The following is a 27120-nucleotide window of genomic DNA, read 5'->3' on the forward strand; positions in this document are numbered from 1 at the left end:
GCCTCATTCGGTTCGCTTCCTTGAGTCTCAGGTCCTGACCCGAACATCTAGGTGTTTTCAGCCTAAGTCCTGGGTTGTGCCTTCTGAGCATGCTCAGCGTGATAATCTCTATTCTGAGACTAAGTTAGTGGTTCAGGCTTCTGAGCATGCTCAGGCACTTAGTGCATCAGGTGTCCAGATGATGTGGCACAATCCTATTGGCCGTGGTGACATCACAGATGACTTAGTGCGATCTCAGTGGTTGTTGTGACATCACAGATGATGTGGCACGATCCCATTGGCCGTAGTGACATCACAGATGATGTGGAACAATCCCATTGGCCACAGTGATGTCATCAGTGACGTGTGTTCACATGGAAGACTGCTCATTGGTTATAGTTTGGGCGGGCCATAGGGATCTCCATCTTGTGGGCTGTCCTTAGGTTATATAAGTCTTGGGCACCCACATGGCCACGCTCAGTCGTCTTCATATGTGGTGCAGCAAGCACTTACCACGTTAGTACAGGGCCAGGCGTCGAAGTCCTCTGGGACTGATACAGGGTTAGGAGGCAGGTGTAGGGCGAGGCGTCTCGGTCACATCAGACCGGTTTAGGGTCAGTTGCCGGTTAGGCAGAGCTTCTGGGCTACGCTAGTACTGGGTTCACTGGTGGTAAGCTGGTGGAACTCTACAGTAGTCCTTGATAGGAGCTAGTGACCACATTGACTCCTCTACACACCCTTTGAGACTCCTCCATTGTGGGATATGGTTAGTGTCCACTAAATACACCCTATTTGTACTGTGTACGTTTTATATATATATATATATATATATATATATATATGCTTCTGTGAAGTAACAGAAGTGATAAGTCATAACCTGAGGCTGTGAAATAACATTGCTCGGTAGAGTTTATATTAGAGCATCCGTGTGATCTGTAACACAAGATCTCAGGCCTCGGTGCCCTGTACAGTAACAGAGTTGCCATTACTATAGCTATACCTCATACTCCTCTGTGCAGGAACAGAGTTGCCATTACTATAGCTATACCCCATACCACTCTGTGTTGTAATAGAGTTCATGTTCTTACCTTTACTTTCCTCCCTGCGGGTTCTTTAACTCAGGGGACTCTGATATTTAGTAGCATTTGCCTAGTTGCAGTTCAGGCACCTATCTACCAGCAGCAGCCATAACATCACTGCACGGTGGACTCTGACTTCTGATAGGTGTATTTCTCCATCTACTAGTCTATCAGCTAGCCATACCGTAACATAGAGTTTGATGGGCCCTGGTGCAAAGTTTGGACCTAGGCCGTACACCGACACTCGTGGTACAGGATAATGGCCCGGACGCTTGGCTCTTTCCCTTAGCACCCATGTTTCCCATGATCTGAAATCCTTCTTTCTATCAGCACTCAGCTTTCCTATGTTCTGATATCCATCTTGTCCTTAGCACGCACCTTCACCCATGCGCTGCTGTATATCTTTACCTCAGCTTGCAGCTTTCTCATGCTCTGATATACATCTTTCCCTCAGCACCCAGCTTTCTCATGATATCAAAGCATGGAAAAGCTGGGTGCTGAGGGAAAGATGTATAGCAGAGCATGGTAAAGCTGGATGCTGAGGAAAAGAACCTCTTTCCCTCAGCACTAAACTTTCCCATCCCATACTTTTATCTTTGTCCCCCCTTGTATATACCTCTCCAAGTACTAAAATGGCCCCACATAGCCTTCCATATAGTATAATGGGTCCCATGTAACCCTTCATATATTAGAATGCACTCCATAGTCCTCCATATATTGTAATGCACATCCCATAATCCTCCACGTATAAGATAGCCCTCCAATTATTATAATGCATCTCCAATAGTCCTCCATGTATTATAATTAACCCCATAGTCCTCCATATATTATACCGCACCCCATAGTCTTCCATATATTATACTGCACCCCGATAGTCCTCCATGTATTATAATGTACCGCAATAGTCCATGTATAAGGTGTCCTTAATATTGTATTATTCAGTCCCCATATCTTTTAATGCACCCCATAGGCCTCCGGCCACTGTGTACTCACTGATTAAAAAAAAAAAAAATAAGTCCTCACTACTCTTCGTTCCCTCGCTGCTCCGGTCAGAGCGTCCTCCAGTCCTGCAATCGTCTCTCTGCATGTCTCAGCACAGCAGTTGCATAGTAGTGATGTCACCTCGCTCTGCTGCACTGAGACGCCGCGTGCAGGCACAGAGGGTGAATGATGAAGGATGGAGCAGAGCACTCTGCTCCATCCTTCATCGTTACTTTGTGCGATAATGGGCAAGGGCCCACGGGCGAGGGGGGCTTGGTGCTGCTGCTGGCACGGGGCCCCAAAACAGGTGTGTAGTTTGCCACTGAACAGCGCAGCTTCTCTCACAGAGCAGAGCCAGCTGCTTCTCTGCAGGGCAGGCGCTGGCCCCTAACCCTGCCAGGCCCGGTCGCATCGTGATCTCTGTGACCGCGATGGTTATGCCCCTGGCCAGAGATGAAGCACGCCCGATGACAGAAAGAAGAAGACACACAGCGAGGTGAGTACTGGTTAAATTTTAGCAACTAAATACTCACTTCTCCAACAGTCCTGCTACTTAATGTTCGGCCCTCTTCTTTTCGCCAAGCGCACTTCATGACTTCCAACATTTGGTTTTGTTAGTGGTTGCTATTTAAGCTGATATATCACACGACAAGATATAACGCTATTTACTGTTCAGTCTGTATATCAGCATGAAAGAGTCTAATGCACATCGATAGCGTTAAGATTATTTGTTGTCTTTAGACTACAGCACTTTAATGTATTGGTACTGACTAGTGCTGTGGTAGGGGATATGCAGCTTATAATTGAATTCAAGAAAACATTTAATTTTACAGCTATGTAGGTTGCAGTTAATTTCAGTTTGATGTATTATTGGTAGAGCAATTATTTCCTTGTTTAATTCATTCTCCTCTGGTGCATCTAGATATATTGCCAGATAAAGAACATAGCATAACACTTGTAAGAGGATAATTGCATTTTACTCAGGTAACAACATAAACTACTAATATTTTCCTATTCCTCCTTTTCACGTCAGCACATGGCGAGGCTCATTTAGATTATTTAGATCAGGGGTGGGGAACCTTTTTACTGCCGGGGGCCATTTGGAATTTCCTACTAACCTTTGGGGGCCGCACAACATTATCAACCTGAAAAATAACCCTGCTATATTTGGTCAAACGATTAATTAACGCACCCCTACTGTGGAGGCAGAAGCTGCTTCTCTTTGGTGTGATTGTGATGTTTGGTGATATTGATCATCTTGTTTCTCACAGCTGCTTTTCCAGGTCTGTCTCTGTCTGGAGATGCTGGGGGCATAAACATCACAGGAGGGGCTGGGGCGCATAAATTACAGGAGACACAGGGAGTTTATATCACAGGAGGGGCTAGGGCGCATAAATTACAGGAGACACTGGGAGTACACATCACAGGAGGGGCTGGGGCATATACATCACAGGAGGGGCTGGGGCGTATACATTACAGAAGGGGCTGGGGCATATACATCAGTAGGGGGCATGGACAGCCCTGGTGGTGGCACAGACATGACTGGGGGCATGGACAGCCCTGGCGGTGGCACAGACATGACTGGGGACAGGGACAGCACTAGGTGGCAGCACGGACAGCAGTAGGTTGCAGCACGGACAGCACTGGGTGGCAGCACGGACTGCACTGGGTGGCAGCACGGACTGCACTGGGTGGCATCACTAGGGAGACACAGACAGGTCTGGGGGAACATAGACATCAACAGGAGGGCACGGACTGGGGGAGGGTACAGACAGCAGTAGCGAGTTAAGAGCACTGGGGGGTACACAGTACTGAGGGGTGGCACACAGCACTGGGGAGCATGGACAGCATAAGGGGGGCACAGACAGCACTCACCGTGGCATGGACAGCACTGGTGGCAGCATGGACAGCATTAGGTGGTGCGGACAGTACTGGGGGGGGGGCATAGACATCACCCAGGGGGTACAGACAGTACTAGGGAGGCACGGACAGCAGTGAGGGGTTACACCGCGCTGAGGGGGTACACACTGTACTAGGGGGTACACAGCACTGCGGTGTACACAGCATTAGGGGGTACACACTGTACTAGGAGGTACACAGCACTGAGGGGTACACACAGCACCTGGGGGTACACAGCACTGAGAGGTACACACTGTACTAGGAGGTACACAGCACTGGGGAGTTCACACAGCACGAGGGGGTACACACAGCACTAGGAGGTACACACAGCATTAGGGGGTACACACTGTACTAGGAGGTACACAAAACTGGGGGGTACACACAGCACTAGGGGGTACACACAGCACTAGGGGGTACACACAGCACAAGGGGGTACACAGCACTGAGCGGGGGGAGCAGCGATGGGTTGAGTACTCACAGTACTGGGGTGGGGAGGAGGAGTCACACGCACAGCACAGCACAGCACAGCACAGGTCCAGGAGGCTGGTAAACCTGCTGCAGCTCTTCTGGGACTTTTCGCAGCGTGCTGCTTGCCCCGCCCACCAGAGCACACTGGCACAGGCCGGGGATAAGCCTAGAATGTATGGGCTGCAGTCAGGTCCTGTAAGTCAGGATCTGGATAGAGCCCGTACATTCTAGCATCTACCCACAGGGCATCAGGCAGTGGGATTTAAAGGGCAGCCGGGAAAAGCGCTGCTGCCGCCATTGCACAGCGGTCCCCAGGAATGTGCCCAGGGGCCGCATAAAAATTCGTCACGGGCCGTATACGGCCCGCGGGCTGGAGGTTCCCCACCCCTGATTTAGATGTTGACATGGACAGCAAACCACTTCAGTACAGGATATTTCTTTTTATATACTAAAGGAAAGTGGTTGTCTACTCATGGATGGCAGATGAATATAATTAAACACAGATGTTAGCTCAATAACTACTCTTAGGGAGACAACAAGCTGAGGGTTGTCCACTACTTTTAGATTGATGACCTATCTTTAGGATAGTAGTAGACAGTAGCAGACAGCTGGAAATGCTCAGTTCTGGCACTGCTTCATCTTCTGATAGCAACCGCGGCTGAGTACTGCACATCCACCTCCTATTGATCAGAATGGAGTTGATACCAAAAAATTCTATTTTGGTTTCATCTGACCACATGACATTCTCCCATATCTCCTCTGGATCATCCATTGGCGAACTTCAAACGAACCTCGCCATCTGCTGACATGAAAAGGGGGACCTTACGTGCCTTGCAGGATTTTAATCCATGACAGCATAGAGTGTTACTAATGGTAACCTTTGAGACTGTAGTCCCACCTGTCTTGAGGTCATTGACCAAGTCCTCCCATGTAGTTCTGGGCTGATTGCTGACCTTTCTCAGAATCATTCTTACCCTACGAGGCAACATCTTGCATGGAACCCTAGACTGAGTACGATTCACAGACATCTTGCGTTTCTTCCATTTTCTATTAATTGCACCAACAGTTGTTGCCTTCATATCAAGCTGCTTGCCTATTGTCCCGTAGCCCATCCCAGCCTTTTGCAGGTCTATAAGTTTATCCCTGATGTCCTTAAACAGCTCTTTGGTCTTGATCATGGTGGAGAGGTCGGAGTGCGATTGATTGAGTGTGTGGAAGCTGTCTTTTATACTGGTAACAAATTCAAACAGGTGCAATTTGATTTTCTGAATTTTTCTTTTAGATTATGTTTGTCACAGTTGAAGTGTACCTAGGATAAAAATTACAAACCTCTCCATTGTTTGTAGATAAGGAAACTTGCAAAATTGGCATTTTATCAAATACGTATCTTCCCCATTGTATGTTTACCATTCTGGCATATATGTCCTCACCCTGATATACACAGTTGAAACCAGAAGTTTACATGCACTATCTAAAATGATACAACTGCATGTTTTTTTCCTCACTATCTGACATGAAATTAGAATAAACCTTCCCATTTTAGGTCGATTAGGATTACCAAACTTATTTATATTTGTCAAGTACTAGACTCATGAGAGAGAGAGAGAGAGAGAGAGAAAGAGAGAGAGAATGTTGTTAAGGCATATTTTATTACTTCATGCAAAGTCAAAAGTTTACATACATTTCATCAGTATTTGGTTCCATTGCCCTTAAACTGTATGACTTGGGTTAAACGTTTTGGATATCCTTCCACAAGCTTCTCACAACAGTTGGTAGGAATTTGGGTGCATTCCTCCTGACAGAAATAGCGTAGCTTCTGGTTTCAACTGCATGTCCCCATCCTGATATATATACGCCCTCATTCTGGTATGTATGTCCTCATCTTGCTATATACGTCTCTATCCTGGTATATGTCCCTCAAATCTGGCCCGTTCTGGTATGCATGTGTGACGCCCTGGCCGGGCCAGGTAGTCACAAATAGGCCCCTGCACTACACCCTTCCCTCACAGGTGACATCAGCCAACCTTCAAAACCCTAGTCACCCCCCCTCAGGGCTGGGTAGACACACCAGGGGGCGGAACCAGGCGGTTGGAAAACGCCCACCAAGGAGTCTAGATAGCCCGGGGCGGGAAAGTAGACAGAGAGACAAGTGTTAGAGTTCAAGTTGGAGAGGAGTGTGGGCTGGAGCTGTGTGCAGCTCCAGCAGAGGCAAATACCCCAAATTGAACGGTGCCAGGGTAGGAGCCCTGGTGCCATTGGCTAGGAGGCAGACGGCGGTCTCCGTCTGCAGGAGCCGGGAAGACGGCTCAGTGGAACCGAGGTGGACCGGGACAGGGTAGTGGCCCGCCGGTACCGACCCGGGGAACCGACTCGGAAACCGGAGCACAAAGGGGGGTACTCGGACCCTGAAGCCTGGACCAGAAGCGACTGGAACCAGTTAATTTACCGATTGAGGCCAGGACTAGAGGTCCTGTCCCACCCAAAGTCCCTATTAGAAGACAACAGCCCACCGAGGGGGATAGAAGGCCACCGCCAGGGCTCAGAGATCCCACGGGCCAGCATCTGCGGGCAAGGGCTCCTTAGGCCACATCCAGCCGGGAGCGTACTCCTGAAGTTGGAAGCACAGGCAGTCCACCATTTCACAAAGGTGCAGGAGAAAGACAGAGACCACCAGCCGAGTGGCGGAACCAGAAGGTACCGACCACCATCACCTTGGTTTACCAGAGACTCATGTGTTTCCTTAAATAGTGAGTACACCAGTACCCTGTGGTCACCCATCTCCCTGCACCACAAAACCCCCAATGGGTCCCGGGGCCACCATCCTTGCCCACGGAGGGGTTAACAACTTGCTGCATAACATCTCCCCCGGGTGCCCCGTAACTGCAGCGGTGATGTCCAACCTCACCACACACCATGGGTGGAGTCACAAACTTAGTACGGCTCAGCCCGTACATATACGCTCTACATCCACCACTACAACCCCTCTTTTTGACCGAAGTGACTGAGACCCCCAGGTCCGGAGACCCTCGGGCCACCAACGGAAGGTCCGGATCCAAGCAGCTCGGCTGCTGCAAGCAGGGCGGTACATATTCCCCTATCATGGTATATATGTCCCACATTCTTATACATATGCCCTTATCCTGGGCCCTTGCTTATATACTATATATATATATATATATATATATATATATATATATATCCAAAGGAGAAAGAGAGTCGCAGTCCAAGATGATCACCGTATCTCTCCGTCTTTATTTCAGAAGAAACATGAAGGTACAGGCAGTGGGGAGGGTGAGACAAGCCATACAACGCCAGACGACGGTGTGCCTTTTCGCTAGGACTTAGCTTCCACGGGTCCAGTGCAAACTGCTATGCAGCACCGCCCTTTTAACACAAATGGTGCGGGTACTGCATTAGCAGAGTGATTTAAAATGCAAATGCAAGTATACAATTAGTTACTGCAGAAAACAGGTGAATACTTTCAGGGGTATTGACATATAACAGTCTAACACGCATATCTCTTTAAATGAAAATATATCAAAGGGTAAACGAGTTCACCATCCTTTCAAGAATAAGACAGAATCTGAACATACATTATAGCAAGCACGTTTCTCAAGATACTATAATCTAATATGTAAATTTTCTTTTCAGAAGTATAGTATATAACAATATAAAACAGTAGCTGTTTATCAAAGTCATGATCAGATAGTGCCATTAGTAGAAGGGTACTGCAGTCAATGTGTTGCATAATCAGCATATCAAGTAAAAGGAGGGTATTTAAAGAAAGACAGATAAATCGTTCCTGTCATTCAGACCTAGCGGTCCCATTGCGTTTAAATCTAAGATCAATCTGGATTCTTTTTGCAATAGCATGCGGTGCGTATCACCACCTCTGCTGCTGGGGTTAACCTTAAACAGGCCAGCAAAGGACAGTAAGTTAGAGTTACTATTATGGCACTCCTGCATATGTTTAATAAGTCTTGCAGAACCTACCCCTGATGTTATAGATTTACATTGTTCCCTAAAACGAACATAAAGGGGCCGAATCGTTTTTCCGATGTAATAATGGATACAAGGGCAGAATATTGCATACACTATATACCGTAGGTGGACTTGCATGATATAAAATCATTAACCCTAAAGTACTCGCACCCCACTTTTACAACATCTCATGTTTTATGTGCAGAACAAAAGGGACAATTCCCACATCTAAAATTACCCTTAATCTTTTTCCTGTCTAGCCACGTCTTTTCCTTTACGGGCATGAATCTATTTTTTACTAGGAAGTCACCTAAATTATGGCATCTTCTGTAAGATACCAAGAGACCCTCCTTGACAAGATCTCTAAGATCCTTGTCATTCTTTAACAGATGCCAGTGTTTTTTTATGCTAGATCTCACGATATCAAACATAGAATTATATTTAAAATTAAAGGCGCATCTATCCCCGGTGGCATCGTTCGTCATTACCCCTAGTATCTTTTTAGAAGTTTTTTTGCGAGATCTGGCATGACCAGTGTTCGCAGTTGCGGTCCTATCTAATGCGGCTTCTATGATCCTAGAAGGGTAACCTCGTTCGAGTAAATGTGTTGCCCTGGGCAAGCCAGGGGACACAGGTCACAACACCACCACACCCCACACTCCAGGTAGGCACATCACAGCTAACCTACAAATCCTTGTTGCCTTCCTCCAGAGGTTGATGATGCACACCAGGGGGTGGGCCAGGCGGTTGGCTCCGCCCACCAAGGAGCTCACAACTCTGGAGGCAGGAAGAAACCAGGCAGATAGCCCAGGCAGGGCAAGTGAGAAGAGCTCAGGGAGAGCTTGAGTGAGGAGTCAGCTCAGGGAGGAGCAGGAGTGAGGAGCTAAGTAGAGGAGTTAAGAAAGTGAAAGTAGAAAAGGAGGAAAAGCAAGTAAAGTGACAGAAGAGAAAGACAGCCTGAAGGGTCCAGCTTTGTGAGGGCCAGAACAGCAAGGTCAGCAACGGCGGTGACTGTCTGGAGGGGGACCGTTTGGAAGTTCCTGGAAGGACCCCGTTGGCTGTGTGCCCGGTGGTCTGGAGCAGTGTTCCAAAGGACAGTCAGCACCAGGGCAGGGGCCTCTCGGACCCCGGCAAGGCTAGGAGTCGCCAGATTTGCCAAATCCGTCAGTGACGGGGACGCAGCTCCCCCAACAACCAAGTCCCGAGTGAAGGCAACAGCCCAACCTGAACCGGGGAGACACCGCCACCGCCAGGGCACCAGTTTCCCCAGGGCCAGCACCTGCGGGCAAAGTGTAGAGCTCCTCCGGCCCAGATTGCAGTCGGGGAGCGGGTAACCGGAGGGAATCCACCGCTACCATCAGTCAACACAGGTGCAAGGAAGAGGGACATCACCGTCACCTACCGGGAGTGCAGGTGCAGCCGTCTGTGGGACCGTCCTACCAGCCGTTGGTTTACCGTACAAACTGTGTCCGTGTGTCAGGCTGAGTGAGTACCATAGTGCCGCAAGGCACAGCGCTGCCCCCGCGTCCCTGCGCCCTCCAGGCCCTACACTTCACATCTCATCACCGGGCCCCGGGATCACCAACCCCTACCCACAGAGGGGCAACACAACACCTGGCTGCTCCGCATCACCATCCCCGGGACCCCCATACTGAGCAGCGGTGGTGCAATCACCACAACCGTGGGTGGCGTCACGAACTATAACAATCCCCAACCACAAACATCCCCTTTCACTCACGGGCGAGGAGTGTCGCTCGAGAAACCCCGAGATCCGGCCCACAGCTCGAGCCACCAGGAGCAGCTGCCGGACCCGAGCAGAAGGGGTGAGCGCGGTGTGCTGACACCCTCCTCCCCGCCCGCGACATAAACGTGCCTTCAAATCAGAGGCTTGTTCTTCAAATTTCAAAGAATCATTGTTAATGCGTTTTAAACGCAAGAACTGACTGTATGGGAGAGAAGTCCTGGTATGGGAAGGATGAGCGCTACTGAAATGTAGCAGATTGTTAACGGCTGTAGGTTTCCTATGGACCTCCCTAAGGATAGTCCCGTCATTCACAGTCAGTTTGACGTCCAGGAAAATAAGTTCCTGGCCGCCAAACTGACTAGTGAATAGCATATTAAAAATATTGGTGGTATTTAAATAAGTAACAAAATGCTCGAACTCTTGTTTAGTGCCATCTCATAAAAGAAATACATCATCCACATATCTTGCGTACATCTTTATATGTTTAAGGAATGGGTTACCAAATCCGTAGATCAGTTCATCCTCTAAATCCGCTAGATAGAGATTTGCAAAAACGCAAGCTGCGGGGGTACCCATTGCGGTACCCCCGCATTGCAAATACCATTGCTCTCCAAAGGTAAAGGCATTATGACTGAGTACAAAGTCAAATGCCTCTGCCACAAATGCCACCAGGGAAGGATCCTGCCCAAATTTCATCAGGACTTTTTTGACAGTCTGCACACCCAGATCTTGAGGGATCCGGGTGTACAGACTCTCAATGTCCAGCGAGGCCAGCTGGAACCCATCCTGCCATTGGAATTCATTCAGCATATCTGTGAAATTACCAGTATCTCTTATGTAGGAGGGAATCATTTTAGACACAGGCTTCAGCAACCACTCGAGGTATTGAGAAAGGGGTTCAGTTACGGATCCTATGTCCGAGACTATGGGGCGGCCGGGGGGGGGAAGACAAGCCCTTATGTATTTTAAGTAAATAATACCAATGTGCTTTTTGTGGAAAAACAGGTAATAGCTTTTCAGCAGTACTCTTTGTTAAGATATTAATATTCGCCCATTTAAATGAGAAGCTTCTTAATTGCTTCACACTTTAGACTCGTTCTCAGACAGATTTTATCCTTCCCATACCAGGACTTCTCTCCCATACAGTCAGTTCTTGCGTTTAAAACGCATTAACAATGATTCTTTGAAATTTGAAGAACAAGCCTCTGATTTGAAGGCACGTTTACTTGAACGAGGTTACCCTTCTAGGATCATAGAAGCCGCATTAGATAGGACCGGAACTGCGAACACTGGTCATGCCAGATCTCGCAAAAAAACTTCTAAAAAAATACCAGGGGTAATGACGAACGATGCCACCGGGGATAGATGCACCTTTAATTTTAAATATAATTCTATGTTTGATATCGTGAGATCTAGCATAAAAAAACACTGGCATCTGTTAAAGAATGACAAGGATCTTAGAGATCTTGTCAAAGAGGGTCCCTTGGTATCTTACAGAAGATGCCATAATTTAGGTGACTTCCTAGTAAAAAATAGATTCATGCCCGTAAAGGAAAAGACGTGGTTAGACAGGAAAAAGATTAAGGGTAATTTTAGATGTGGGAATTGTCCCTTTTGTTCTGCACATAAAACAGGAGATGTTGTAAAAGTGGGGTGCGAGTACTTTAGGGTTAATGATTTTATATCATGCAAGTCCACCTACAGTTAGGTCCAGAAATATTTGGACAGTGACACAAGTTTTGTTATTTTAGCTGTTTACAAAAACATGTTCAGAAATACAATTATATATATAATATGGGCTGAAAGTGCACACTCCCAGCTGCAATATGAGAGTTTTCACATCCAAATCGGAGAAAGGGTTTAGGAATCATAGCTCTGTAATGCATAGCCTCCTCTTTTTAAAGGGACCAAAAGTAATTGGACAAGGGACTCTAAGGGCTGCAATTAACTCTGAAGACATCTCCCTCGTTAACCTGTAATCAATAAACTAGTTAAAAGGTCTGGGGTTGATTACAGGTGTGTGGTTTTGCATTTGGAAGCTGTTGCTGTGACCAGACAACATGCGGTCTAAGTAACTCTCAATTGAGGTGAAGCAGAACATCCTGAGGCTGAAAAAAAAGAAAAAATCCATCAGAGAGATAGCAGACATGCTTATAGTAGCAAAATCAACAGTCGGGTACATTCTGAGAAAAAAGGAATTGACTGGTGAGCTTGAGAACTCAAAAAGGCCTGGGCGTCCACGGATGACAACAGTGGTGGATGATCGCCGCATACTTTCTTTGGTGAAGAAGAACCCGTTCACAACATCAACTGAAGTCCAGAACACTCTCAGTGAAGTAGGTGTATCTGTCTCTAAGTCAACAGTAAAGAGAAGACTCCATGAAAGTAAATACAAAGGGTTCACATCTAGATGCAAACCATTCATCAATTCCAAAAATTGACAGGCCAGAGTTAAATTTGCTGAAAAACACCTCATGAAGCCAGCTCAGTTCTGGAAAAGTATTCTATGGACAGATGAGACAAAGATCAACCTGTACCAGAATGATGGGAAGAAAAAAGTTTGGAGAAGAAAGGGAACGGCACATGATCCAAGGCACACCACATCCTCTGTAAAACATGGTGGAGGCAATGTGATGGCATGGGCATGCATGGCTTTCAATGGCACTGGGTCACTTGTGTTTATTGATGACATAACAGCAGACAAGAGTAGCCCGATGAATTCTGAAGTGTACCGGGATATACTTTTGTCAAGGGAGGAATTTTGGGTCAAGACTGCTAATGGAGTCTTCGTTTAGGATCCAGAGACAGTGCCCCATTAATGCTGTATACCAGTGCCAATATAAATTTCCATGTATATAAGACAAAGAACACAGACATGCTCTCTTTTCAGCCAGCATCACCAACTGACTCGTATATTACGATAGATCCAATTATACAGTAAGTAAGCATAAATAACCTTGAAACTAACGAAGGAGTGCGTTCACTCCCCAATTTCTCACATCACTCCTGCCCTCCCGTACATTCCTTTTGTGTGAACATTACTGATAAGAGTTTATAGCTTTACATTCTGGCTTCATCATCTTTAGTTAACTCCTTCATGATTATACAACTTTGAATTATACTATGGGTCTGTGCAATTGCTACACAGACAGACAGATAATTTTGCATCTACATCTACATTTTGATTTAGTTATATACACAGATATTCTTATTACGTTTGAACAAACAAGCTATAGCTCAGTGCCACCTCCACAGTCCCCCCTTTAATAAAATATCTGTGAATATTATTAACCTTAAATTTAAAAATTTTCCCCATTTAGATATATTTTATTATTTGGGACTTATTTGTGACCTACTGCCCTTGGGACTTTAATTATATCTATATCTTTATATGCGGGCTTTTCATGAAATCGGTTGTTTAATTTAACACTACAGGCTTTAGCTCCCCCCTTAAGTACTTATTTTTATTTATTAAACATAACTTTATGATTTATAGGGGCTATTAGAAATGGCGTTATTACTCTCATTAGGGCACATTATCTTGATTAAGAAAAATTGAATCTAAACCTTATTTAAAAATTAGCACATAATTAAAAAACAAAAAAAACAAAAGGACATTTGGAAATTGTCCATGGTTCTTCTTTTCGGATATAAAACAAAAAGAAGGATGCTTAGTCAGTGCTAGTCCACTTAGGGCCACTTTGTGAACCTGGATAATCTGCTCTTGATAAAAAAAAAACAACAAAACATGATAAAGCTTCATGTATACAGTTTGTGGCACAGACTTGGAAAAACCTTCTGGGATAATGGGTAGAATAGCGTCCGCTTTCTGCTTCGGTTGTGTCGGGTCCATTGGTTTTTGAAATATAACGTTAACTCGCGTGTCACTGCCAGTGCTCAGCAGACTAGGACGGAGAGACATCAGCCTGATGGGATAGGCTCTTCCAAAACTTTTCCCGAAATGAGAGAATCCATAGCTAGCATTTTATATTAAAGAAAATCACTGAATATATTCATATGAGTTAGTAGGAGACAAAAACATTTGTAAATGGTTAGATTACATTAACCAAACCACATTTTTGGGTCTATGAAATGGCTGAATTAAGTAATATAGATTACTCAATTCGTACCCTTAACAGTCCCCCCCTTGACTTACTTCTGCCATTTCCAAATACTAAGGATACTGTGTTCCCTTAGGAAAAGAGGAAGAAAGATCTGTTGGGAAATCCTGCCTGACTGAACGTTGAGGCATGGGTGGAGAGGGGAATGGGATTTCTTCACCGGTTTGAGACCAAGGACCCCTAGGCGAGTCCTCACCCTTTGTAGTTGGACTTTCCCATGTCTCAAGGTTCTCTAAGTCCTCTCTTCTAACTGTTTCGGCAATGATGGTTTGGGACTGTACAGGTTTTTTGTAAAGGATAAATATAAGCAGGACGCTCAGTGCAGCTTCGGTAAATCGACCCTTCTGCAATGCGGGGCGTGAATCTATGTTGTCCTGCCGTTAAACTTTATCGAATTTTCTGTATCCTTTTAGGATTAATCAGTCTCCTGACCGAAAACCATATACTACTAACTCTGATTTAGGATCTGGAATTAGAAAATACACTTATTTATTTCTCTAATTAGTCAATCATATAAAAATTATACGTGGTTTGCGCTAGACCAAAGAACAACATTTTACATTGGAACCTGTTTATTACTAAAGAGAAACACAACACACACTAAAGAGAAATATAACACGCATTGATTTACAACTTATCAGTTTGTTTGTTTGTTTACATACCACTTGCATTATGTGGATTTTCAGCAATGACGTCGTTTTCTGCACTGGAAAGCCTCTGACCAGACCTGGAAAGAAATCTACACAACACGCACAGACTTGCATACAACGTGCTCATGATAAACATCTATAATTAGTTTGCAGTCTCTAAGAATGGGTAGAGCAGGTGCAGGGTGTTTCTACGGACTCTTTACAGTTTTTCCTCATTGTTTTAAGAACGTGTTTCACAAGACCGGGTGAGTTTGTCTACCTGGGTACTGAACCCTGGCGTCACCAAAGCGCACACTGATATCCAACTTTCACAGATGTTAGTCCATGTTACTTGGGCCATCATTAAGAAGAGATCTCATGGCAGAGAAAGCTTACCACCCTTCATCCACAGACCTTCCTCAGTCAGCCGGCTCCCTGCGTCTCGCACTCCACTTCTTATTGGTTCACTTTTTCCTGTAGGGATTTAAGAACACAAGGAGTGACAGAAGTCACTGACGTGACCGGTGTCACCGAGGCATGGTCTTTATGCATGGTAAAGGACTCCTCAACTCTAGGCCCGTTCACTGCTTCTTGGTCAGCTTCACCTGTGCGGGGATCTCCATCCGATTCCATCAGCTCAAATCTAGACTTTCTTTTCGGCGTACCTAGCTTATTTGACAACAGGAAAGATCTACATCCTACATACATTTTGACTATCTTACCTACCTCTGCTCCACCCATCTAGAGAGGCACTTACGTCACTTCCTTCCGTACCGATAGGAGGGGAGGGAGTGGCCTAAATTTAGACTACCTCATGTTGTATAAACTGTAGCATATCCAGTGCAGAATCGACCACCATCTGGTTTCATCTATAAAAACAAAAACTAAAAGAAATATAGATTAGATCATTCCTATAACAGACATATATTCCTATATTCATAATAATCCAATAAACATGACATAACTGTTGCAAAAGAAAGGCCAACTTTAAAGCCTGCTTTAAAGCCTATCCAATATATCTGCTGCTGGAAAAATGCAATAGATATCTACTTCCTCCCTTTTTATATACTACTGTGGCAAAATATATAGGTCTATAACAGTAAACAATATGATTAACTAATAAATAAATATAACTTATACTCTACTGGGAAATTTTGAAACCTTACAACAGGGTTCATAGATATTCTGTATCTACAAAAGAAAAGGAAAGTAATCAATATTGGCATTTTGTATGCAAAAATAATAAAAAACAAAAACATAACCATAAAAACAAAAAACCTAATTTGTATATTTTAAAAAATATACTTTTCCCTGCAAAATGAATTCAATTATTTAAATAGTAGCAGAATAAGATTGATAATCTCCTATGAAATTTTGAACTTTAAGGATTAAACAAAATCCACTCTACCAGCCGGAAAAAGCACTTGTTAGTACATAAGACAGAAACTGCTTTGTAAATCTGCTGAAACTACTTTTTTTTTTTTTTTACAACTTTTTCTACTTCCTTATTTTTTTTTTTTTTTTCCTCTGCTCTCTACAACTTGTGATTAGCAGCAGCTTACTGATAATACTCCCACACATCCCTGCACTAACTTATGCCCCCCTGTCTCCTTCAGGTTGCGCGATGTTAGAACAGCTGGTGGACAAAACAGATACAAGAAAAAAAAACATGGGCAGAACTTTCACTATAGAAATATATAAAATATATTTCTGTACCGTGTCAGCCAGCAGAAACAAAAATACTACAGAAACATATATTATAGAAACCTTAAGATTGATGGAGTGGAATGGAGAACATCATTAAAGCGGGTAGCTTGGGATTGGAAATCACTGCAACAAAAACAAGGCAGTCCGGGGCTCCCCCCTGTGTCACTAGGGAAGGTTGGGGCAGACTCCTGGGTGCAGCCGGACTGTGGGCAGTATCTTGGGAAATCTCCTGGGACTGATTTAAAGGGATACTGTGATACTCTGGGAAAAGGCACACCTGGCTTCAGGTAGATCATTACTGAATCTACAGGGAACACCTTTATTATAAATATATATATTGCAAGTTTTGGTTACGGTTTTGAGGGTACCTGGCCAAACACTGAGATTTGGGGGTGTGACATTTTCTTTGATAGTGACCAAACTGACCACAACGCCAACAATTCTGTTGCTGGCTCTGTTGGTTTTGTTGATTGGGAGCTACGTATATAGGGTTTGGGCCCTGTCGGGGCATGGCCTGTGGTGGGGGCTGCACCGGCGCAGTTGTATACACAAATTGATCTTGAGCCCATCTTTTTAAAGCGGCACAATACTGTTGTCCACTTTAAAAAATAGTGTCATCAGTGCCTGGGTGCATTGGGAGACGGGGCTCCATTAAGGGCCAAAAACTGTCTCCTGCTTTTACTTTGGTGAGATTAACAAGGTCCTTCCGGGCAGCTGAGTATAACTGATGGACCTGTAGCATCTTCCTATAAAATCGCATAGGGTTAATGCTGGGATCTGGCATGCAGGGGATTAATGCCGCTGACTGGGTGGGGTTGAAAGGGACATATTTAAATGAGGGCTGTTCCTCGTCAGATTCGGGGTAAGGCTCACTATGTGTCCTAAGGGAAAAAGGGGGATCCAAGGGGAGGGGATTGGTAATTGGGGAGTGTGACGGCAGACTGGCCGGTGAGGGGAGAGACGGCATTGCAGGTATGGGAGGGACCAGGGGTATGGGTGTGGAAAGGGTTAAGGGATGCTGTCTAGTGACTGCAGCATCTGTGAATATCTCCGGGACAGGGAATAGAATGGGGATCAGGCTGTGGGGCAGCAACAAAATAACCTGTCGGAGGACCCTCAGATCTGTCCTCAGACTCGGGTAACATATAGTAAAACACAACATCTCCTTGCTCATCTTCATCTTCAACCTCAATATATCTTTCTGATAGCAATATCTGCAATACTCTGTTAAACAATTCAGCATCAATCAACAAATACTACTCTGGAAATCTCCGGTGCACGTTACACAGCTGAACTCTCCAGCACGTGCCCCTCCCTAAGGAATGCTTACTAAATCCACTGTGAATCCTCAGCTTTCTTAACCTTGTCTTCTCCGTTCTAAACATTTTTGCTATCTTGGTGGTGTCTGGATTACACTAATATGACTATGCGGTGTAAGCGTTAAAGCCCGGCCGGAACTTAAGACTACACCTCTATACTAGCTGGCAACTCCTCAGCTATATCTATCTCAAACCTGGTCACAGATCTTTCTAAAAATTAACCCACTGATCTTTCAAAAAATTGATCACAGATCTCGCCAAAAATTAGAGCACTGATCTTCCAGAGCTTGGTCAAAAACTAGCCCAAAACTTTAGTCACAGATCTTCCCAAAAAAATGGGTCACTGATCTTCCAAAGATTGGTCAAAAATTAGCCCAAAACTTTAGTCACAGATCTTCCCAAAAAAAATGGGTCACTGATCTTCCAAAGATTGGTCAAAAATTATTGGAATAAGGGTCCCGTGTCACGGAGGAGGGGTACAAAATGTATTCCCTCCGGACTTGATCAGCTGCACCAATATTTTTTATTGTCCTAACTCACTATCTTCGGTCACGTGAAAATCTTCCATGTCACGGAGGAGGTCGTACAAGAATGCATATGCACATACAAACAAGTCCCAGCCTCCGGACTTGGTCAGCTGTACCAATATTTAAACGTCCTAACTCACTATCTTCGGTCTCGGGAACCCCCCCCCGCGTCTTTAATTACAGACCGGGTCAGTCTAACTAGCTATATCCAGCCACCACCGTCTTTCCTGCCCTAACAACCGTCCTCTGGATCCCTTGTGACACTCGATCCACACCTCAGGGCTGGGATCGTGCTCTGAGCTCCAGCGGGCACTACCCCTGAGTCACAATCAGGTACCTTTTAACACCGATATGGACAAACAGCCCGTCACTCCCTCCTCTCCAAAACCAACCACAACGGTAGTGAATACACAGTATGTAACACTTACCCGTGGGGTCAGAGGTGATCAGCCTGTTTGGAGGAGAGGGAGATCTCGGTCCGCGACGTCCAAACCATCGGTATCTCCAGGTCGGTATGCGTCCTTGAAGGAGCTCCACGTTGGTGCGCCAAACTGTCAAGGGAGGAATTTTGGGTCAAGACTGCTAATGGAGTCTTCGTTTAGGATCCAGAGACGGTGCCCCATTAATGCTGTATACCAGTGCCAATATATATATATCCATGTATATAAGACAAAGAACACAGACATGCTCTCTTTTCAGCCAGCATCACCAACTGACTCGTATATTACGATAGATCCAATTATACAGTAAGTAAGCATAAATAACCTTGAAACTAACGAAGGAGTGCGTTCACTCCCCAATTTCTCACATCACTCCTGCCCTCCCGTACATTCCTTTTGTGTGAACATTACTGATAAGAGTTTATAGCTTTACATTCTGGCTTCATCATCTTTAGTTAACTCCTTCATGATTATACAACTTTGAATTATACTATGGGTCTGTGCAATTGCTACACAGACAGACAGATAATTTTGCATCTACATCTACATTTTGATTTAGTTATATACACAGATATTCTTATTACGTTTGAACAAACAAGCTATAGCTTAGTGCCACCTCCACACTTTCAGCCCAGATTCAGCCAAATGCCGCAAAGTTGATCGGACGGCGCTTCATAGTACAGATGGACAATGACCCCAAGCATACAGCCAAAGCTACCCAGGAGTTCATAAGTGCAAAAAAGTGGAACATTCTGCAATGGCCAAGTCAATCACCAGATCTTAACCCAATTGAGCATGCATTTCACCTGCTCAAATCCAGACTTAAGACGGAAAGACCCACAAACAAGCAAGACCTGAAGGCTGTGGCTGTAAAGGCCTGGCAAAGCATTAAGAAGGAGGAAACCCAGCGTTTGGTGATGTCCATGGGTTCCAGACATAAGGCAGTGATTGCCTCCAAAGGATTCGCAACAAAATATTGAAAATAAAAATATTTTGTTTGGGTTTGGTTTATTTGTCCAATTACTTTTGACCTCCTAAAATGTGGAGTGTTTGTAAAGAAATGTGTACAATTCCTACAATTTCTATCAGATATTTTTGTTCAAACCTTCAAATTAAACGTTACAATCTGCACTTGAATTCTGTTGTAGAGGTTTCATTTCAAATCCAAGGTGGTGGCATGCAGAGCCCAACTCGCGAAAATTGTGTCACTGTCCAAATATTTCTGGACCTAACTGTATATAGTGTATGCAATATTCTGCCCTTGTAACCATTATTACATCGGAAAAACGATTCGGCCCCTTTATGTTCGTTTTAGGAAACACTGTAAATCTATAACATCAGGGGTAGGTTCAGCAAGACTTATTAAACATATGCAGGAGTGCCATAATAGTAACTTATAGTCCCCACATAGCTTTCTCATGAGCCAGATCAGACACCCCCATACTTTGCACTGACGAGGGGCAAGCACCCCGAAACACCGTGTCTGCAAATTGGGATTCTGATCTGGCTTATATATCCTGAGTCATATTGCAAAGGATTGTTGAAAATCCACTTGTGACTTTTAGGATCGCTACTTCCAATAGGTGGCGCTGTGCTAGAGTTTGTCTCCTTTACTGGAGAGACAATTATAATAGTAACTCTAACTTACTGTCCTTTGCTGGCCTGTTTAAGGTTAACCCCAGCAGCAGAGGTGGTGATACGCACCGCATGCTATTGCAAAAAGAATCCAGATTGATCTTAGATTTAAACGCAATGGGACCGCTAGGTCTGAATGACAGGAACGATTTATCTGTCTTTCTTTAAATACCCTCCTTTTACTTGATATGCTGATTATGCAACACATTGACTGCAGTACCCTTCTACTAATGGCACTATCTGATCATGACTTTGATAAACAGCTACTGTTTTATATTGTTATATACTATACTTCTGAAAAGAAAATTTACATATTAGATTATAGTATCTTGAGAAATGTGCTTGCTATAATGTATGTTCAGATTCTGTCTTATTCTTGAAAGGATGGTGAACTCGTTTACCCTTTGATATATTTTCATTTAAAGAGATACGCGTGTTAGACTGTTATATGTCAATACCCCTGAAAGTATTCACCTAATTGTATACTTGCATTTGCATTTTAAATCACTCTGCTAATGCAGTACCCGGACCATTTGTGTTAAAAGGGAGGTGCTGCATAGCAGTTTGCACTGGACCCGTGGAAGCTAAGTCCTAGCAAAACGGCACGCCGTTGTCCAGCGTTGTATGGCTTGTCTCACCCTCCCCACTGCCTGTACCTTCATGTTTCTTCTGAAATAAAGACGGAGTGATACGGTGATCATCTTGGAGTGCGACTATCTTTCTCCTTTGGATTAATTGTGGCTTACACTGTGAGTCTGCACCAGGATCCCCTCCATGGCTTATTGGGGCTTAAACAGCTGAACACACAGCAATGCGCGGAGTAGGCGGTGCACCAGGACTCCTACTTCTTCTATATTTAGATATATATGTATATATATATATATATATATATATATATATATATATGTATATGTATATATATATATATGTATATGTATATGTATATATATATATATATATATATACATATACATATATATATATATATATCCCCATCCTGATATATATGTCCACAACCTTGGCCCCATCCTGATATATGTGACCTTCATCCTGGGCCTATCTGGTATATATGTCCCTCACTCTGGCATATAAGTCCTTATTCTGGGACCATCGTGGTATATATGTCCTCATCCTGGTATATACGTCCTTATCTTGGTTACGGTATATGTTTTTATCCTGGAATATATGTCCCTACCTAGTATGTATGTCCTCATCTTAGTATACACCATGTTCCAAATTATTATGCAAATTATATTTTTCTCTGATTTTCCTAAATTGTTGGTGCAAGTGACAGTCAGTCTAATAAAAGTTATCACTTGTTAGAGTATGCAGCGAATTTTATTGAAGAAACCTCCCAATGATAACAGTATAATCTTCAAAATTTTAAAAAACTCAAAATGCACTGTTCCAAATTATTAGATAAAGTAATCATTTTATATGTTTTAATGAACTGAAAATGCTCATTTATGGAATTTGCAGCATTAGGAGGTCACATTCACTGAAATAAAAAGCCATTAAAATCCAAAACATCCTAACAGACCAAGTTACATGTTAACATAGGAACCCTTCTTTGATGTCACCTTCACAATTCTTGCATCCATTGAACTTGTGAGTTTTTGGAGAGTTTCTGCTTGAATTTCTTTGCATGATTTCAGAATAGCCTCCCAGAGCTGCTGTTTTGGTGTGAACTGTCTCCCACCCTCATAGATCGTTTGCTTGATGATACTCCAAAGCTTCTCTATAGGGTTGAGGTCAGGGGAAGATGGTGGCCACACCATGAGTTTATCTCCTTTTATGCTAATAGCAGCCAATGACACAGAGGTATTCTTTGCAGCATGAGATGGTGCATTGTCATGCATGAAGATGATTTTGCTTCTGAAGGCATGTTTCTGCTTTTTGTACCATGGATAGAACGTTGTCAGTCAGAAACTCTATATACTTAAGTGTTACGAGGGGGACCCGGGGAAGCGTGCCAAGATGGGAAATGGACTGCTTCCGCCGGTCAAGGTCCACTGTGCGGTGTAAGGGACCGCCGCTATGGTGGGTGAAGAGTGAGCGGGTTGCTGCTAGCGATCGTCTGGAATGTCACAGACGATCTATGTACACCGATCTGCCCTAACCCGTGAGGGTTGTATGGCACAGATCTCACGGCTCGGTGTACCTGTTGCACGGGGAAGCACAGAGGTGCCCACGCACGTGTGCCAGTGGAAGTCACGAGAATATGGCAAGAGGGTAGCACAGAGGTGCCCACGCACGTGTGCTTTCAATAACCAGGTGAGTCCAATGGAGACTTGAGGAGCTCACCTGGGACAGGAACACGGCCTGTTGACGGGGGTACTGCCGGAGCAGCAAGGCAGGAACACGGCCTGCAAACGAGGTACTGCCGGAGCAGCAAGGGCCAAGCCCACAAGAGACAGTAATGCCTGAGCAGTGGCGTGGCAGCACGCTGCCAGACATCCAAACATAGAAGGACGGTCGCGCGCCGCCATGATGGCAGGGGAGGCTTTTAAGGAGGTGCAGCTCCACCCGAGGGTGGGCGCGAGGCGGAGATGACGGACTTGACCCAATCAGGGTCTACGACGTCCCAGCCTGGCCAGTCAGGATTCACCACGTCACCAGCCTTGTCATCAAGCCGTGTGACGTCAGTGAGCGAATCAGGACCCACCACGCATTGCACATGCTCACCCTCCTGCCTCTGGGAAATAGAGGCGGGATCCTCGGTCTCACAATGTGGAGAGATAACGGGAATCTCACTGCTTCCCTGAGCAGTAAACCTCTGCACATTGCGCAGCCTCGCAGACCTTCGGGGCCGCTGAGCAGGAGAGTCTGCGGCAGGCCAGGAATGGGAGACCGCTTCACTCCTTGTAACAGGAGAACCACTAGGTGTCACCCTTCTGCTGCCTCTCTGAGAAGGTATCTCCTGCACAATGCGCAGTCTGGCAGACCTTCGGCGCTGCTGAGCAGGAATGCTCGTGGCAGGCAAGGAATGGGAGACTGCCTCAGGAGAGCCACGAGATGTAACATTACCCCCCCGTCTAGGCCCCCCCCCTGTCCGTGCTCGAAGGCTGCTATCAAACCAGGGGCGCGGATATGATCCTCCAACTCCCAGGATCTATGCTCTGGACCACGGCCGGCCCACTCCACGAGGTAGTACCTCTTGCCCTGTATGACTTTTGTCTCCACAAGTTTTGCCACCTCAGGGTCGTCGGACGGGGAGTCGGTTTGAGCCGGCAGGGACCCCGAGAATTTATTAAGTCGTACGGGTTTCAGGAGGGACACGTGAAAGGTGTTGGCTATAGCCCAGCTTGGAGGGAGCTGGAGTCGATATGCCACTGGGTTTACCTGCTGTAGTACTTTAAACGGACCCAGATACCTAGGGGCGAATTTGGCTGCCTGTACCCGTAGGTTAACATTCTTAGAGGACAGCCATACTAGGTCACCAGGGGCGAAGGATGGTGCAGGGCGGCGGCGAACATCAGCCGTTGTCACCATCCGGTCTTTAGCCCTTTTAAGAGCCTCTTGGGTGTCATCCCAGATCTCCCGGGCCTTGGTCGCCCAATCCTCCACTCTAGTATCGGGTGACGTAATGGGCATCGGAACCGGGATTCTGGGATGTTGTCCGTTATTGAGTAGGAACGGAGTCTGGCCAGAGGATTCATGGACCGAATTGTTAATGGCAAATTCGGCCCAAGGAAGGAGGTTAGCCCAGTTGTCGTGGTGCGCGGATATAAAATGGCGGAGGTAAGTTACCAAGGTCTGATTAGTCCTCTCCACTAGTCCATTGGTCTCGGGATGGTATGCGGAGGAGATGTTCAGCTCTATCTGCAGGAGCTTACAGAGCTTTCTCCAGAAGCGAGACGCGAACTGGGGACCCCGGTCGCTCACCACCTTGTCAGGCATGCCATGCAACCTAAATACATGCCGAATGAACAAGGTGGCGAGAGCACGTGACGTCGGGAGTCGTGGGAGAGGCACCAAGTGGACCATTTTAGAGAAGTGGTCCGTGATGACCCATACGACCCTGTGCCCTGCTGACTTGGGCAGATCTCCCAGGAAGTCCATCCCCACCACTTCCCAGGGACGATCCGGCACTGGCAGTGGGTGAAGAAGACCTGCCGGTCTCTGCCGGGACGGCTTATTCCGAGCACACGACATACAGGCTCCCACATATTCCTGTATGTCCTGGGGTAGTCTCGGCCACCAATAATGCCTGGTCACCAGGTCTCTGGTCCTTGTGACCCCGAAGTGACCCCCAACCTTGGAGGCATGGGCCCACGATAGCACCTCGTTCCGTAGTTCAGGGGGAACGAGGGTTTTGCCAGGTGGCACCTGGTCCAAAGAAGTGGGAGTGACCATCCTCAAGCTGTCCGGGGGTAGTATAAGACGAGGCTCCTCCTCGTCCTCCTCCAACAAAACCATACAACGTGACAAGGCATCGGCCCGTACGTTCTTCTCACCGGCCAGGTGGTGGATAATAAAGCGGAACCAGGAGAAGAATAAAGACCAACGGGCCTGCCTTGGGTTCAGGCGTTGTGCTGTCTGGAGGTATGTGAGGTTTTTGTGGTCAGAAAAAACCTCAAATGGATGCTTCGCACCCTCCAGGAGATGCCGCCATTCCTGGAATGCTAGTTTCATCGCCAGTAACTCCCTATCCCCTATGGAGTAGTTCCTCTCGGCCGGAGAAAAGGTCTTGGAGAAAAAGAAACACGGATGTTTCCTTCCTCGTTCGTTTTTCTGGTACAGGACTGCACCTGCACCGACCGAAGAGGCGTCTACCTCCAGTAGGAAGGGTTTGGAGATGTCTGGACGATGAAGGATGGGAGCTCTGGAGAAGTGAGTTTTGAGAGTGTGAAATGCCTCTACCGTTTCCCGTGTCCATGCTTTGGGATTAGCGCCCTTGCGGGTAAGGGCAATGATGGGTGCTGCCACCGTCGAGAAGTTGGGAATGAACTGGCGATAATAATTGATAAACCCCAAGAATCGCTGGATCGCCTTCAGCGAGCGGGGCTCAGGCCAGTTCATCACTGTCTCCAACTTCCCCGGATCCATTGCTAACCCCTGACTGGACACTATGTACCCCAGGAACGGCAAGGATTCCTGTTCAAAAACCCACTTTTCCAGCTTAGCATATAACGAATGGGTGCGGAGCCTCTTAAGTACTCGGATGACATCCCTCCGATGGGTGGTAAGATCGGGGGAGAAGATAAGAATGTCATCCAGGTATGCAACCACGGAAAGATACAAATCCCGGAAAATGTCATTCACAAAGTCTTGAAATACGGCGGGGGCATTGCAGAGTCCGAAGGGCATTACTAGATACTCGTAGTGACCGTCCCTGGTGTTAAAGGCGGTCTTCCACTCATCGCCCTTTCGGACTCGCACTAGATTATACGCCCCGCGTAGATCCAGCTTTGTGAAGACCTTTGCCCCGCGGAATCGATCAAATAGCTCAGTAATGAGGGGTAAAGGGTATTTGTTCTTGATTGTGATTGCATTTAATCCCCTGTAATCGATACAGGGGCGCAGATCCCCTTCCTTCTTCTGCACAAAAAAGAACCCTGCACCAGCCGGTGAAATAGACTTGCGAATGAACCCCTTCGCCAGGCTGTCCTGAATATATTTGGACATAGCCTCCGTCTCTGGAGCAGAGAGTGGATACACTCTGCCCCTAGGGGGCTCGGAGCCTGGCTTCAGGTCTATTCGGCAATCATATGGCTGGTGGGGAGGAAGAGTATCTGCGGCCCTTTTGGAAAAGACATCCCTGTAGGCCTCATAAGGTGTCGGTAAACCCGGCCCCTCAGTATTCCCTGAGGACCCAACCGACCTAATGGTAGCGGGTGGTTCGGTAGTCACGAGGTGCTCTCTACAGGATCCTGCCCAGGATGAGATCTCCCCTGTTGCCCAGTTGAGTATAGGAGCATGCTGTCTCAACCAGGGAAGGCCCAGTAGGATCTCATCCGTCCCCCCTGGAAGCACCAGGAAGGACACCTGCTCATGGTGTCCCGGTGGTACATCCATCCTGAGAGGGATGGTGATCTGGGTGATAGGATCGAGTAGTATGGACCCGTCGACTACCCGGACCCGGAGTGGCTTGGGCAACAGAACCAGGGGAACTGAGTATCGGGTTGCCAGGGAGGTCGAGATGAAATTGCCTTCAGCGCCTGAGTCCAAGCAAGCCAGGGCAGAGAAGAGAGTAGTGCCGAACTGCAACTGGGTGCTGATAGTCAACCTAGAGGGATAAGTAGCGTCTAGAGTCCCCCCTCTGATAGAAACTAGACGCTGTCTTTTCCCGACGGTTTGGGACATAGGGTAGCTATGTGTCCCCTCTGCCCACAGGAAAAGCAGATGACACAAGACCGAGAACCTGGGGCAGAGGAGACCACCTTGGACACCTCCATTGACTCCACGGAGTCGCCTACAGGACTGGCTGGGGGACCTGTCTGATGGAAGACGGGAGTCAGACGCTTTTTAGGCCGAGAAGACGTGGGTGCTGAAGAGACCTCGAGCCTTCGCTCCGCCTGGCGGATGTCTATGCGAGAGGCAACCTGAATCAAGGACTCTAAAGTGGCAGGCACCTCACGTGTGGCCAGTGCGTCTTTGACAAACCCTGC

The sequence above is a fragment of the Anomaloglossus baeobatrachus genome, chromosome 4 (assembly GCF_048569485.1).
Source record: "Anomaloglossus baeobatrachus isolate aAnoBae1 chromosome 4, aAnoBae1.hap1, whole genome shotgun sequence".
Lineage (NCBI taxonomy): Eukaryota > Metazoa > Chordata > Amphibia > Anura > Aromobatidae > Anomaloglossus > Anomaloglossus baeobatrachus.